This window comes from Vulpes vulpes, chromosome 12, assembly GCF_048418805.1.
Source record: "Vulpes vulpes isolate BD-2025 chromosome 12, VulVul3, whole genome shotgun sequence".
Taxonomy (NCBI): domain Eukaryota; kingdom Metazoa; phylum Chordata; class Mammalia; order Carnivora; family Canidae; genus Vulpes; species Vulpes vulpes.
Window position 1 is genome coordinate 77,979,880 of NC_132791.1, and position 15,847 is coordinate 77,995,726.

Sequence of the window (15,847 nt, forward strand, 5' to 3'; positions counted from 1 at the left end):
CCACAAAAGGTGCACTTTAAATGCAAAGATTAAAAGTAAAAGATTGCAAAATTATGTACCATGGAAAGTTGGGGAAAGCTGGAGTCTACCAGTATTGGGCAAAATAGACTTCAAGACAAGGAGTATTACTAGAGACAAATAGGCATACATCATAATAATAAAAATGTCAGTACATGAATGAAGTATAGCATACATATACGCCCAATAACAGAGCTTCAAAATACATGAAGCAAAAATCTGAAGGAACTAAAGCAGAAATAGACAAACCTACAATCATTGTTAATGATTCAAACATATAACTGATAGAACAACTGACAACACAATAGTAATGTTGAACAAAACTAAAATAGATGGGTATATTAGGGTTCTCCAGAGATAACAGAAGCAATAGGAGTCAGTATAACCACATTATATATATATATATGTATATATATATAGAGAGAGACAGAGAGAGAGAGAATACATATATGTGTGTGTGTGTGTGTGTACACATATATATACAGGAGATTTATTTCTTATAGGAATTGGCTCATGCAGTTATAGAAGCCAAGAAATCCCATGATCTTTATTTGCAAACTGGAGAACAAGAAAAATCTGTAATGTAATTCAGCCTGAGTCAAGGCCTGAGAATCAGGGGAGTCAATGGTGTACAGGACAAGGGGAGTCTAAAAGGCCCAAGAATTGGGTAGGTGGGGTCAATGATGTAAGTCCTGGTCCAAATCAGAAGGTCTGAAAACCAGAAATGCTAATGTCTGAGAACAGGACAAGATGGATCTCCCTGCAATCGGAGAAGGACATATATTATATGGTCTCATTCATTTGGGGAATATAAAAAATAGTGAAAGGGAATAAAGGGGAAAGGAGAAAAAATGAGTGGGAAATATCAGAAAGGGAGACAGAACATGAGAGACTCCTGACTCTGGGAAATAAACTAGGAGTGGTAGAAAGGGAGGTGGACGGGGTGTGGGGGTGACTGGGTGACGGGCACTGAGGGGGGCACTTGAGGGGATGAGCACTGGTGTTATTCTATATGTTGGCAAATTGAACACCAATGAAAAATAAATTTATATAAAAAAAAAGATGGATCTCCCTGTTCAAACAGAGCAAATCTGCCTTCCCTCCATATTTTTGTTCTATTCAGGTGCTCAACAAATTGATGCTGCTGCATTGGTGAGGACAATCTTTTCTCTGTCTACCAATTCTAATGGTAATGAAACTGCATACAGACACACCCAGAAATAACATTTTACCATCTACATGGGTATCCCTTAGCCCAATTAAGTTGTCACATGAAATTTACCATGACTTCTCTCTCCATATCTTCCTTCATCTTTTCTTCAACTAATAGGCATTGATCTAGAGAAGAACATTCTAGAGAAGAACTGAAGAAGGCCAGAACCATGTGGCTTCCTTCATACTTCCCAGGGCTATAATCACTTCTGAGATTCTGCATCTGTTATACTTGCAAGTAACAGAAAGTTTAAATCAAACCACATTACACAGCAAAGGGAACTTATTCTTCCAGGTGTGGATCAATAAGGGTTACATTTCTGTGTTCCCTTCTTTGCATGTTGGACTTATCCTGAGATTAGCATCCTACATGGTGGCAAAGTAACAATAATAGTTCTAACTTTACATTCCATACTGTGCAGAAAAAAAGAAACATATCCTAGAACTGCCAGCAAAAGTCCTGAAGTTCATTGTTGGCTTGGACCATAGGCCCAGCTTTGACCTAAGCACTGCGGTTAGTGGAATAAAATACTTCTTTGTCTTAATACATGCCATTTTTTCCATCCTTGAAATGGGATAGTTGGGGGTAGGGCATCAGTGGATCTAATGGAAGTGGGGACTATTGGAAAAGGTTGTGTGAGGCACAGATATTGAGAATCAACCAATAGGTGACCATTATGCTGCTCAACACATATTCACACACACACACACACACACACACACACACGCACACACACGCACACACACACCAACTGGCAACAACAAAAGCTGAATAAGGCCAATGAACATAGATCATTTACACAGTATGTTAGAGCAATAGATTCATATTAGATGACAAGATTTTGTTCAGTTATAAAACTATAGCTTAGTGAATTAGAAAGGATAAATAATATATAACATTGTGATGGGATTTTTTTTTCATCTTTCTATAGAAGGTTTGTGTAAGAAAAAAAAGAGCACTGTTTTTCCTTTGCACTTCAAGGTTTAGGCATTTGAGAATTTTCTTCTACTTTCAAGTATAATCATATTACATCAGATTTTAAACCAAGACTTTAAACTTTTTGTTAATACTCTAATAATGTTCTATGCTCATGACTGTATAAACATTGCTGAACTTGGCATTGCATTCCTTTGTCTCCTTCATTGCTAAAGTAATGTGCATATAAAAACACTGCCATAATTACGACAATGGAGGGTTGGCACACACTGCTGTGACTATAAAAGGAAAATTAAAGCACAAAGAAAATGTGCAGTAAAGAGAAAAGGGCTTGGTTGAGCAGTGGGTGATAAGTTCTCCAAGTTAAAGCTCATTGAATACAAAACTTGGAGTTGCTGAGCTGAAACAAATTCTCAGGAGATCATCTGATCCAGTCTCTGCCTTCCAGACAACAGTATACAAAAAATTATTTAAGACTAAGATTTAATTGTATTCTATGTAGCACTTCTTTTTTTCTCAAAAAATTGATCAAACAGTAGGGAAAAGCTTAATTAATAATCAAGTCAAAGTGGATTGTATTTTGTAGTTCTGAAATATTTTTGAAAAGATTTTAAAATTCCAAATCCTATCCAGATAGAAAGCAAATATTCCAAAATAAATATTTCACTGTTTGCTCTGCCAGTATCATATGAGGCAATAATTTCTTTATTACCACAAAAGCCAAGGGAAGTCCTTGGAACTAGGATCAAACTAGCAACGCTACTTTTTTGAGATTATTGGGAGACAGTTTTTTCTTTGGCTTTCCCAGGGATTATTAAGCACACAATCCAGCCAAAATGCTAAAGAGTATATAAATTATGTTTGTAAACAACTGTCACATACTTCAGGAAAGTATATTACTCCTTTTTGCATTTCCTACTGATTTACATATAATTAAAATCATGACGGTAACATAATTTTGTACAACACTATTTGCTCCCACAACTCAAATTCCACTTGTAAAAGTTTATGCTGAAGAAATAGTGATAGATGTGAGCAAAGATATATTTACAAATGTTTATTACAACATCATTTCTAACAGTCCAGATTGGAAATCTCTAAAATGCACCAAAACAGAAAAGTGGTTAATTAAATTATGGTGCATCTACCACAAAATATTACATAGCCACTAAAATTATAAAGTCATAGAGTATCTAATATCTTGGGAAAATGTTTGTGACATGTATATTGAGAAAAAGTTAAGACATAAACAGTATGCTGTATCTTCTAGTTTAAGTAAGTAAATGTTAAAATAGTCACCGTTTCTATGCATTTTGGAGAATATACATATGCACGTGTCATCCACATCTCTTCCTTGGTCTGCATATATACTGGGCAACCATGGCCAGAAATTATTATATACAGTATCCTGAAATAGTTTCAGGTGTTGTCACTGTATTTCTTTTTTTTTTTTTTTTAAGATTTTATTTATTCATGAGACACACACATAGAGGCACAGACATAGGCAGAGGGAAAAGCAGGCTCCATGCAGGGAGCCTGACTTGGGACTCAAATCTGGGTCTCCAGGATCACGCCCTGGGCCGAACGTGGTGCCAAACCGCAAGCCACCAGGGCTGCCCATATCACTGTATTTCTAATTCTTTCTAATATCTTTCCACCTGACTAATGCTTTCTGCTTTGATATCTTTTCACAATGCTTTTTCTTTTTTTTAAAGATTTTATTTATTTATTTATTTATTTATTTATTTATTTATTTATTTATGAGAGAGACGGCATGCTTAAGTGGGGGAAGGGGCAGATGGAGAGCCAGAAGCAGACTTCCTGCTGAGCAGGGACCCTTATGTGGGGCTCAACCCCAGGACCCCCAAATCATGACTCCAAAATCAGACACTTAACCCACTGAGCCACCACAATGTTTTCCTATTAGAGATAGTGTTTCCTCACGTTGCAATTCTTTTTGGATAAAGTATACTTACTACCCAAATGCTCCTCCACAATATTATAGGCCTTCTTAGCATGATTAATGATTATTTTTATTTTGATTTGAACTCATAGGGCATTTTAGGATTTATCATTGAAAACAAAAACTACCTTAGGTACTAAATATTGTTGACTTCAATAAACAGAGAAGATCTCTTTTTACAATGCTGTGTATCATGGAAATTAATATTCTGCTTCACAGTGACACTCTCAATGAAGGCCTCCTCTTGTAAACTGGAAGTATATCTTGTACTCCTAGAGGAAGCACCCTCTCACAAGATACTCACCTGACTTTGTTATAGGTAGACAAGATGAGATTGTTAAGAACCTGTTAGGCTGTCCTAAAAGCTATAAAACATGTTTGCTTATGCTCCAAATTGTCTCAAAGATATTTTATTTGTGCCTGCCTGCTTGCCTGACTTCCGGAATGCAAACCAAAGTCATTATAAAGTGCAGAATGAGGTAGGCGTTTGGGCAGGGGTGGGGAGAGGAAAGCATCCTTGTCTGGGTAGTGGTGTCAGCAGCAACCCAGTGTGGGATATCTGAGTAAGAACACCCACACAGGGGGCTGTGGCAATGGTCTCGCATAGGGTTTTGGAACCCAAGTGGGTTTAGGAGGTTGCTGAGGTGAAATTGAGGGATTGGAGTGGTAGCACCAATAGAGATTAGTAGTATATTAGGTTATTGTTGTTGATGAGCCAATAAGTGAATACATTGAGGATAATAGGAGCCAAGTTTCTCACTCTGGGAAAAGGGAGTTATCAACATGAAAAAGGAAAAAACTAGAACAAATCTGTGCTGTGGGATTGGAACTGTAGTGTGAATATAGGTCTTCAAAATATATTTGAGCATCTAGATATAGAAACAAAGGTATTGGTGTGCATTCATGTATTATGCAGAAACATACATATATTCTTTAGTTTTGATACTGAGAGGACCTAGGAACAGCAGCAACACCCCGACAGCCATGAGCACAGCCCGTGCCCACATCTTGGTATTTAAATACCACCCTTCACTAAGATGAACCAGGGTTTTATACAGAAATGGTTGAGTCCATGGCTAGGGCAGGGAAATTACAAGATGGTCCTGAGACATCTCATGCCAGAAAGTATGGAAATTCTCAAAGAGAGATGGGGACTTATCAAAAAGGACACTAGAGTTAGTTTAAATGGGGCTTTTACTGGTGAAATCTGGGATAATTTGATCTTCAAAAAAAAAATGATAGTGATGAATTGTAACCCATTGAATAAACCAGCAATCCATGAGTCCACACTGCTATAAATAAATGAATAAATAAGAATAAAGGGTTTTCTTACAGCAGAATTCCAAATAATACATGGAAGGAATGTTAAAATTTGAAAAGCACTATTTGGCACCCATGGAAGTAATAATGAATTGAGCCAAGAAACATTAATGATTGCTAAAACAAGTAGGTAAAAAATTTGATATTTACATAGCCTCAAGGTATTTCCTTGTAAGATATTTGGGCTTCTGCCAATTATGTGTCAGGGTATTCCTTGTATGCAAGTCAGTAGAGAAAAGTCAGGTATCACCAAGGAGACGAGTCTCATTCTTAGCTGAAAATCCCAGTTTCAGCCTATATATTCCACCACTGAGAGTGAATTGCTGGGGCTCACCATGGCTAACAATAAAAATGTATTTGAATGTCATCAATGATTGCTATTCAGTCACCAACATCACAGAGTTTATAGTCATAGCATGAGCACTGGTAATTACCACTGTCTTCATCTTTTGGGGTTGCTATAACAAAAATACCATAATCTGAGTGGTTTATAGAAAACAGAAATTTACTTGTCACAGTTCTGGAGACTGGGAAGTCCAGGATCAAGGCACTGGCAGACTGGGTGTCTGGTGAGAGCCTACTTCCTCATGGTCTTTTTTGTTGTCTTTTCACATAGTGGAAGAGGTTAAGGGAATTCTGTGGGCTCTGCTCTACTATAAGAGTATGAATCCCATTCGCAAGGGCTCTAACTTCATGACGTAAGCACCTCCCAAAGGCCTAACCTCCTAATACCATCATACTGGGCATTAGGTTTCAACATATGAATTTTGGTAAGACATGAATATTAAATCTATAGCACCTATTACAAGATCATTTACTAATCAATTAAAAGTATATTCCAGATCTCAGAGCCTTTGCCTAATCTAAGAAGTTCCAGCTATCTGGGTTGGTTCATCAGGATGAGATATCAGCCATTCAGCAGGTTCACACACATTTAATAGAAACAGAATCTCCACCGAGATTAAAACTAGCCCTCAGGGGATACTACATGAAATCCTAAAGCTACATAGTCTGATAGAAATATAATGTGTAACATTGTGTAATATGAAACTTCTCAGTAGCCATATTAGAAAAGTAAGAAGAAATAGGTGAAATTAACACTAATGATATATTTTATTTAACCCAATATATCCCAAATATCATCCTTTCAACATGCAATCAATATAAAAATCATTAATGAAATATTTCTATTCCTTGTTTATATAAAGTGTTCAGAATCTGGTGGTATTTTCCATTTAGAGCACATCTAGTTTGGACTGGTCACATTTCAAGTACTGAATAAGCTACGTGTCCCTAACTTACTGAACTGCATAGACCTCAGGTCTTCAGGCCATATTCACAGTGGCAGAGCAGTGCTTGGCACCTCTCTTCTAGGGAGAGTCAGGCCATTTCTTGTCTACCCTGCTGACTTATAGCAGACTGCCCTAGTGGTCTTTCTTAAGCTCTTTCCAGCCAGGATCTTCTCTGTAAGGACTTCAGTTCACTGGCAATTCCTTTAGCTTAAGGGAACCCACCAGAAACATTCTCTAATATTTAGAGAAAGTGATGATAGCCCATCCTGGAGGGCCAGAGTAACTGCTCTCCCAGGTATATTTTGGCAAGGCCATGAGACTACCTAAGCCAATTTGGGTGAAGCTGCAGTAGCAAAATAAAAAGTAATTCCACAGTAGAAAAAAACAAGAGACAGGGGCACCTGAGTGGCTCAGTGGTTGAACGTCTGCCTTGGTGGTTGAACCTGGGGTCCTGGATCGAGTCCTGCATCAGGTTCCCTGCGGAAGCCTGCTTCTCCCTCTGCTGATGTCTCTGCCTCTCTCCGTGTGTTTCTCATGAATAAATAAATAAAATCTTAAAAAAAAAAAAACAAGACAGATGAGTGTGTCATGCAAGAGAGAAAGAGCTTGCTAGTTTTGAAAACACAGCTGGGTCAGGTTCCAGGGGATCAGATAGACCTAGCAAAAGATTTTGTTGTTCAGGAAACTTTGGGGCAGAAATTTCTAATCTGGTGTCCAGGTACCCTTAGAGGGGTGCAGAGAAGGGTTTCAGGAAGCCCGTAGACCCCTGAGATCATAAGCAAAATGTTGCATTTACATGCATTTTGGGGGGGATAGATACTCACAGGAGTGTGTTAACCTCAGAAGGCTGAGAACCATGTTTTATGGGGTTCAATATTTAGAGTGAGAACTGTCACTGATTCAACTCCTGGAGGGTTCTTAGGGCTTCTGAATTTTACTTGTCCCTTTCCAGTGGAGAAAACTGACACACAGAGATGTTGAGTTACTTGGCCAAGCAAGGATATTCACCAGCTACTTACTGAATGAAGTATAGAAATACAAGATTTAGGGACTCTAGGTGATCTGTAAGACTCAGGAAAAAAATGAGGAACCATGGGCCACAGAAAAGCCCAACTTGAAAGGTTGTTGAAAACTTCTCTGATGAGCCCAGGTAGGTGTGATCATTCCTACTTTGTTCTCCTGGAGTACCTGACCTGTATCACACAGAGAGGAGTATACTAACGACCTTATATTACAATGTTTTCTCAACCTTGAATAAGCTTCAAAGATTTGCTCTTGAATCCTTGGGCTTATTGACACTTTGGGTTGAAAACTTCTTGTTGGATTCTCCTTGTTGGGCTACCCCATGCAACATAGGACGTTTAGCAGCCTCCTCGACTTCTACCCACTAGATGCCTGGGATGTCCTTTCTCCTCTCCCACCCACGGTTGTGACAGCCCAAATTGCCATCAGACATTGCAAAACAACCACTGCCTCATAATGAAGGCCTTTTAACATCTGTCACAATTCTACACTGAAGCTTGCTTAGGCGGGGGCCATGCTTTGCATGGCTTGGGGCAAGCTCCATGTGGTTAACATATTGGATGAATAAAAGGTCAGTTTTTGTGTTCCTGGATTCTGCATGCCAGGTCCAGCAATTCCAAATAAACAATGGGTTAGCAGTCTAGAAAGAGAAGAAAATCAAAAGGAAACATTTCATTCCATTTGTTCTTTCAGGCACTCCTGAGTTCTGTACCATGAACAAGTTAAGCAGGTTTTTTTTTTTTTTTTCAGTAAAATATAGGTTGTCAGCTTCTCCAGCATAATAAGGAAAAATACAACTAGAATCTTACCCAAATGAAGTTTTCTTTGGCTGCACACAATGCACTCCGTTCACAAACAGAACACTTCCCCCTACTTCTTCATATTCTTTTAAATGGGAGTTTGGAAAGGGCCCAACACCCACTGTAATTTTTTTTTAATGATCCCTCTGAATAATTACTTTTTTTAAAAAAAGATTTTATTTATTTATTCATGAGAAACACAGAGAGAGGCAGAGAGATCAGCAGAGAGAGAAGCAGGCTACCTGCAGGTGACTCAATTCCAGGACCCCAGGATCACTACCTGAGCCAAAGGCAGATGCTCTTCCAGTGAGCCACCCAGGTGTCCCAATAGTTACCTCTTAAAATAAGCATGGTGGAACACAATTTTAACACTCTAAAATAAAATATTTTGCATATTTAGCTGCTATGAGACTCACACAAGGCACAGTGATGGGGCTAAGAACAGAAAATTGGGGGGGTCATCAGCTTTACTTGGAATACTTCATAAGGGCCCAGTTTATTTTAGAACAGAGGTTACAGGTGAAAGATTTCACCCCACCGGAAAGGGAAAACCAGTGCTAAGACCCCATCTTCAGAGATGCTGAAAGGAGAAAATCTCCAATTTATGGAAGCCAAAATTCTGCCAGAGAGCCCTGAGCCTGAAGGAAGGTAGGATCTGAGATCTACCCTCACCTGTGCTCCCTGCAACATCATGGCCACCCCACAGGCTCCAGCAGGTGGTTTTCTTGTGTTTATTTACTTTTGATAAGCTTTATTTAAAAATAATTTCAGATTTGGGGTACCTGGGTGGCTCAGTGGTTGAGCATCTGCCTTTGGCTCCAGTCATGATCCCCGGGTCCTGAGATCAAATCCTGCATTGGGCTCTCCACAGGGAGCCTACTTCTCCCTCTGCCTATGTCTCTGCCTCTCTCTCTCTGTGTGTGTGTATCTCAAATAAATAAATAAAATATTTAAAAATAAAATAAAATAATTTCAGGTTTAAAAGGGCAAGAAGAGGAGAGTCTGCATATTACCCTCTCACCCATTTCCCCTCATTGTTAACATCTTACACTACCAGGGAGCATTTGTCAAAATTAAGAAACTGACATTGATATATTTTTTGTTTTTAAGTAAAAGGCTTAACTATTTCTTTTTTTAAAAAGATTTTATTTATTTATTCATGGGAGATACAGAGAGAGAGAGAGAGAGAGGCAGAGGGAGAAACAGGCTCCATGCAGGGAGCCCGATGTGGGACTCTATCCCAGGTCTCCAGGATCACGCCCTGGGCCGAAGGCGGCGCTAAACTGCTGAGCCACCGGGGCTGCCCTATTTCTTTTAACATAAAAACATTTGTTGGTATGTCAACACACACTTGCTTGAGGGTTGAGCTGTTAGGGGGTGCAGGCTCGTGGTTCCCTCAAGGGCACAGAAAAGGCCAATCTTCACTTCCATGTAATAATTAGATGCTCCTGTTACATCCATGTGAAAGAACAACCTGGAATCTGCCTTATTTTCCACCGTTTGCAGCATGCCTCCCATCCCCAGACATTTTCAGTTATAAACTTGTTTGGGGTCCCAGAGGGAGTTCCCATCCTGCGGGATGGTGGAGAGTCAGGGCAATTTCTCCTGTACTCTGCCCATGGGGTTCCTTCGGGGATGGGGTTAAAAATGAGAAGAATGGGGGCAGCCCGGGTGGCTCAGTGGTTTAGCGCCACCTTCAGCCTGGGTTGTGATCCTGGAGACCCAGCATCGAGTCCCACATCAGGCTCCCTATGGGGAGCCTGCTTCTCCCTCTGCCTGTGTCTCTGTCTCTCTCTCTCTCATGCTCTGTGTCTCTCATGAATAAATAAATATTTAAAAAAAAATGAGAAGAATGGAGCTCTTGGGGCCTTGATCTGGTCATCCCACAGGTGCTGGCGGAAGCCCATTCTTCTACCTATTTGAGAAAATCTTGGGTCTGGCTCAAGAGCCTAGGTATCACTTGGTCCTCAAAGTTCAGTTCCAGGACTTTTGGATCCTTCGGGCAGATGTCTCAGACCTTTCTTAGTGAGGATGTCCTCATTTACTTGTTTTGAAATATAAGCTTTCCCTATGATTGTTTGACTCACAACTGCCAGGGTAAGTGGCTGACAGGCAGATCCTTAAACCAGTATTCGGTGGATCTGTGATTTGTGTTTCTAACCAGCACTCCAGATGATTTTATTCATTTATTCGAAAAAGAGAGAGAGAGAGAGGAAGAGAGAGACAGAGAGAAAGGCTCCACGTCGGGAGCCTGACGCTATCGGAGATCTCCAGGCTCACACCCTGGGCTGAAGGTGGCGCTAAACCACTGAGCCACCCAGGCTGCCCCTGATTCTGATTCAAGTAGTTGGTACTTAAATCCGGCTACACTGTTTAATTAGCCTGCTCTTTCTAAGCACTATAGTTTGGATGGCTGATGGCTGGAGGTATCATTTTTAGCATTCCCCAAAGGGACTCCTTAATTCAGGACTTTATGAATTTTATTTTACTGTCATTCACTGACAGTAACAATATCCAACTAGGTACAATTTGCTGAACGCTCAACTCAAGCATGAATGTATATATCACAAATTATATGCACCACTGTTCCAGTGATAAATACCCATTCACTAGATGTGGTCAAGGGAATTGTTCTGGCTCCTGGATTTCTGCTGTCGATTGTCTAGGATCTGTGTTGGCTATTATCCTCTCACATACTGCATATGGGTCTGTCCTACAATGATTATTCTGTCTTTGGGATTTCTAATAACAATTGTACATGTAATCTAAGTGCCTGTGTTTTCAGGCTTTCCAAAACCACTCTCAGGAAGCCAGGATCCAGGTGCCCATTCTGAGTGTCAAGTACTTCTACAAATTCTCTGAGAATATACATTCATTTTCACATCACATGGCTGCGCCCAGCTTCTCCTTGTTTCTCTTTCTGGATATACAGAAAGGATGGACTGTATTCTAAGCGGACTTAGCAATACTTATAGCAATCTTTAATTTCCACTCAATAAATATCTTTGAATTTATGAACGTTTCTATAAGTGGAAGTTCTAAAAATATTTTTTACTTTTAAGCAATCTCTACACCCAACATGGGGCTCCAACTCACAACACCAAGATCAAACGGGGCATGCTCTACTGACTGATCCAGCCAGGAGCCCCTCTCTAAGTGAATTTTAGATCAAGCCTTGTGTGTCCTATCTTCTAAAGTCTTCCTCTAATGATCTTTATCCAGCTCCATTTTATCTAACATAGGTCATTGTTTCTTCTGACATTGATTTACTTAAGTTCAGAAATATAATTTTTTTATTTTTTTTTCAGAAATATAATTTAAGTGTCATAAACAGCTGCTTCAATATTTGACCAGCTTTCCTTGTGTTTCCTATTTAATATCAGGGCTCAACTGGATGGAATGTCATCCCGTCGTTCAGTCTATGGCCTATGGAAGCCGAAGAACTGGAAATACGCTCCAGTTCCCATCATTCTGATGTTTCAGGTTTCTGAGGTTCCCACTTTTCTGAGGCCACGCGATTGTGCGTTTAGCATATGATTTAAGATACCAGCTATTTTATCTGATTCAATCTGGTAAATCGCAGTGGTTTCTTTTCCTGTGTGTTTGGCCTGCCTCTCCCTACACCGCGGAGCTCGGCTGACCCAGTTGTCTCGGAGCAAGGTGGGGTGTGCGCGGCTCTGCCGGCGGCTCTGGCTCCTGGTCTCCCCTGAGCTTGCAGGCCCGGGCACTTGAGACGTGAAGTCCATGGCAAGGGAGCAGGGGGTCATGCCTGTGACACGCAGCGGAAGATATTTTGCTTCCGTTACTACTGCAGCTTTCTCGAAGCCAGTTGTTCCCTTGGTCCCCTCTTCGTGCCCCCAAAGAGTCACTGTAGAAATTAACATACCTTTTTTTTTTTTTTTTTTAATATTTATTTGACAGAGAGAGAGAGAGAGAGAGCGCGAGCAGGGGGAGAAGGCAGGGGGAGGAACGCGTGCGGGGCTCCATCCAGGGCCCTGGGATCATGACCTGGGCCAAGGGCAGATGCTCACGCAGCTGAGCCCCCCAGGCGCCCCAGACTTGGGAACACAGAGCTGCACTGCAGCAAGGAAAACCGGGCCCGGGCGGGCTCCCAGGCGCACTGCTCCTGACGCCGGGCGTGTGCGCTCGCATCAGACCCCCCTGCACCCCTCCTCGCCTCTCCCGACCCCCCCAGGTCTCCCAGCTCCGGAGCCCGCGCTCCAGCAGCACTCCCCGCCGGAGTCCCCGCTGCTCTCCGCGGGGTCCTAGGGTTCACCGCTTCCGCCCCGCGAGACTCGGACTGAACCTCGCGAGAGCGTCTTCCCGCCCCCGGGGAGGGGGGAGGGTCCTCCCGGAGGCGGGCCTCGTCCGGGGGCCTCCGTCGTCAGGATGCAAACTGCTTTAATGCGACGTGTAAAGACTCAGAAGTACTGCAGAAATCCACGGGGAGCAGACGCCGCAGGTCTTCAATGAAGTGAAGGCTTTGCCTTGGCGCGCCACAGCTACAGGCGCCGGTCGGCCGCTGGTGCTGGCCCCGGGCGTGTGGCCCGAGCGGCAGTGCAGGGCTCGGGTCGTGGGCTCCGCCCGGCGGTGCAAGATTCGGGAGGGCCTCTGTGTTCGCCGCTGCAGGGCCGCTCAGCCCCGGCCAGCGCCCCCCGCAATGCAAACGGATTCCCTCCTATCCCGGCGCAGGGTCTGGCTCTCCTGTGCGAAGTCACAGCCTTTCAAACGCCCCCTCCTCCCAAAAATAAAAAAGCAGCTTCCTCCGGAGGGGAAGCCTGCCACCCTCTAGTAAGTATAAATCACAGGCCGATTTATTAAATCACAAAGGCATGTTCTCACAAAATGCACTAACAGTTATTTGTGGCTCGGTTCTCTGTTCTGCACTTTTTGCAGGAAGAGATGGGATTTTCTACAGGGTTCTGGTTCTTTGGTGGGGAAAGCAGTTCCTTGACGGAGGTACAGGAGTCATTACATTACGATCTTTAACACCTACTGACTTGCCACCACACATGGTTACTGTTAATCATTCCTCGCTCATGTCTGTGGAGTCTCCATGTCTCCATGCACTGTCTCATTGAATCCTTCACCAAAAATCTCCTATAATTCTTTTTTGTACAGCAGAAGAAACTGGTTCTCAGAGAAGTTACATTACTTATATATCACTTATATATACAGCACACTTGAGACTGACATATAAGCACCTAGTAAATAAAAATATGCTAGCACTCTAGATTGTAGGTTTTGCTAAATGTATCAGTCTTTTTTTTTTTTTTAAGATTTTATTTATTTATTCATGCGAGAGAGAGGCAGAGACACAGAGGGAGAAGCAGGCTCCATGCAGGGAGCCTGATGTGGGACTCAACCCGGGGACTCCAGGATCATGCCCTGGGTGGAAGGCGGGCGCTAAACCGCTGAGCCACCCAGGGATCCCATGTATCAGTCTTTTCATTTGAACCAAATATGTGCCCAAATTTATAACTGTGCCCAAGAGGGGCAGTATTCAAACGATTTTTCATTTAAGGCTATTTTATAGGGATCCCTGGGTGGCGCAGCAGTTTGGCGCCTGCCTTTGGCCCAGGGCGTGATCCTGGAGTCCCGGGATCGAGTCCCACGTCGGGCTCCCGGTGCATGGAGTCTGCTTCTCCCTCTGCCTGTGTCTCTGCCTCTCTCTCTCTCTCCCTCTCTGTGACTATCATAAATAAAAAAATAAAAAAAAATTTAAGGCTATTTTATAACATCTCTTAGTAACTAATTCAGTGATTGGCAACTGAGGGGGGAATCTTAATGGCATATATTAATTTAATAAGAAAACCTGATAATTAAATTAATTAAAACAAGGGAATAGTGGTCAAAGTTCAGTGTATGGCATAGAAACTTTAATTCTATTACCATGGTCCATAACTGATGACTATGGTGTGTGTATCTGTCTGTCTGTCTGTCTGTTTGCCTAAGGCAATGCTGCCCAGTAGAATTTTATGCAGTGATGGAAATGCTGTACATCTGTACTTTCCATGAAGCAGCTACAGGTAATAACTAAATACTCTTGAAGAGTGGCTGGTGCAACTGGGGAATTGAATTTTTAATTTTACTTAATTTTAATGAATTTACATTTAAATTTCTGAAGCAACAGCTGGCTATGGCCACTATATTGGACATGATGGGGCTCTAGAACAGGTCTGTCAATGTTATAATTTAGTTCCTCTGGCAGTTCCTCTGATTCATATTTTTTCTTTCCTCTTTCAGCATTGCTTTATTTGTATTCTTTTAATTGAAGTACAATTGACATGCATTATCCTATTTAATTTTAGGTATACATCATACATGATTCAATATTTTATATTGCAAAATGATCCGCATAAGTCTAGTTACCACACAAAGTTATTACAATATTGACTGTATTTCCTACGCTGTACACTGTCCATAACTTATTTATTTTAAAACTGGAAACTTGTGCCTCTTAATTCTCTTTACCTATTCTTACTCCTTTATTCTCTCCCTCTGGTAAACAACAGTTTGCTGTTTCTATGAGTCTGTTTTGTTTGTTTCATTTTTAGGCTCCCACATATAATTGAAATCATATGGTATTTTTCTTCTTTTGTCTTATTTCACTTAGCATAAGACTTCCTAGGTACATCTGTGTTGTTACAAATGGCAAGATTTCATTCTTGGTTATGGCTGAGTAGTATTCCAATGTGTATGTGTGAGTGTGTGTGTGTGTGTGTGTGTGTACCACATCTTGTATATCCATTCAACTATAGATAGGCACTTAGGATGCTTCCATACCTTGGCTATTGTAAATAATGCTGCAGTGAACATGAGAGGGCATATATTTATTTGAATTAGTGTTTTTATTTTCTTGAGATAAATATCCAGAAGTGGAATTGCCAGACTGCATGGAAATTCTATTCTTAGTATTTTGAAGAACCACCATAATGTTTTTCATAGAGGCTGCAACAACTGATATTCCCACCAACAGTGGAGTTCTCTTTTCTCCGCCTTCTCATCACTGTTTAATTATTTTTTGCCTTTTTGATAATTGCCAGTCTGGCCAGTGTGAAGTAATATCTCTTTTGTGTTTTTGATTTGCATTCCCCTGATGATGAATGATATTGAGCACTTTTTCATGTGCCTGTTGGCCATCTGTATGTCTTGTTTGGAAAAAAACGTCTTTCCAAATCTTCTGCCCATTTTTAATAAAATTATTTGTTTTTTTTTGTATCAAATGGTATATGTTTTTTATATATTTTGGATATACCCTTATTGGATGTATGGTTTGCAA

General features: G+C 41.2%; 1 protein-coding gene across 5 annotated transcripts in view; it reads left to right on the plus strand.

Annotated features, from left to right (window-relative positions):
* The first annotated feature begins 12,896 nt into the window (after positions 1-12,896).
* Positions 12,897-15,847, plus strand: part of LOC112920491 (cytidine monophosphate-N-acetylneuraminic acid hydroxylase) — a 152,040-nt gene continuing 149,089 nt past the window's right edge. For 3 of the 5 annotated variants that reach the window (XR_011995659.1, XM_025999281.2, XM_025999285.2), the window contains exon 1: positions 12,897-13,356. The gene's annotated coding sequence lies outside the window, so the exon portion shown is untranslated. Of the gene's footprint in view, positions 13,357-14,520; positions 14,595-15,847 lie in introns of all 5 variants that reach the window. The other 2 variants (XM_025999282.2, XM_072729009.1) reach the window with 2 other exon arrangements.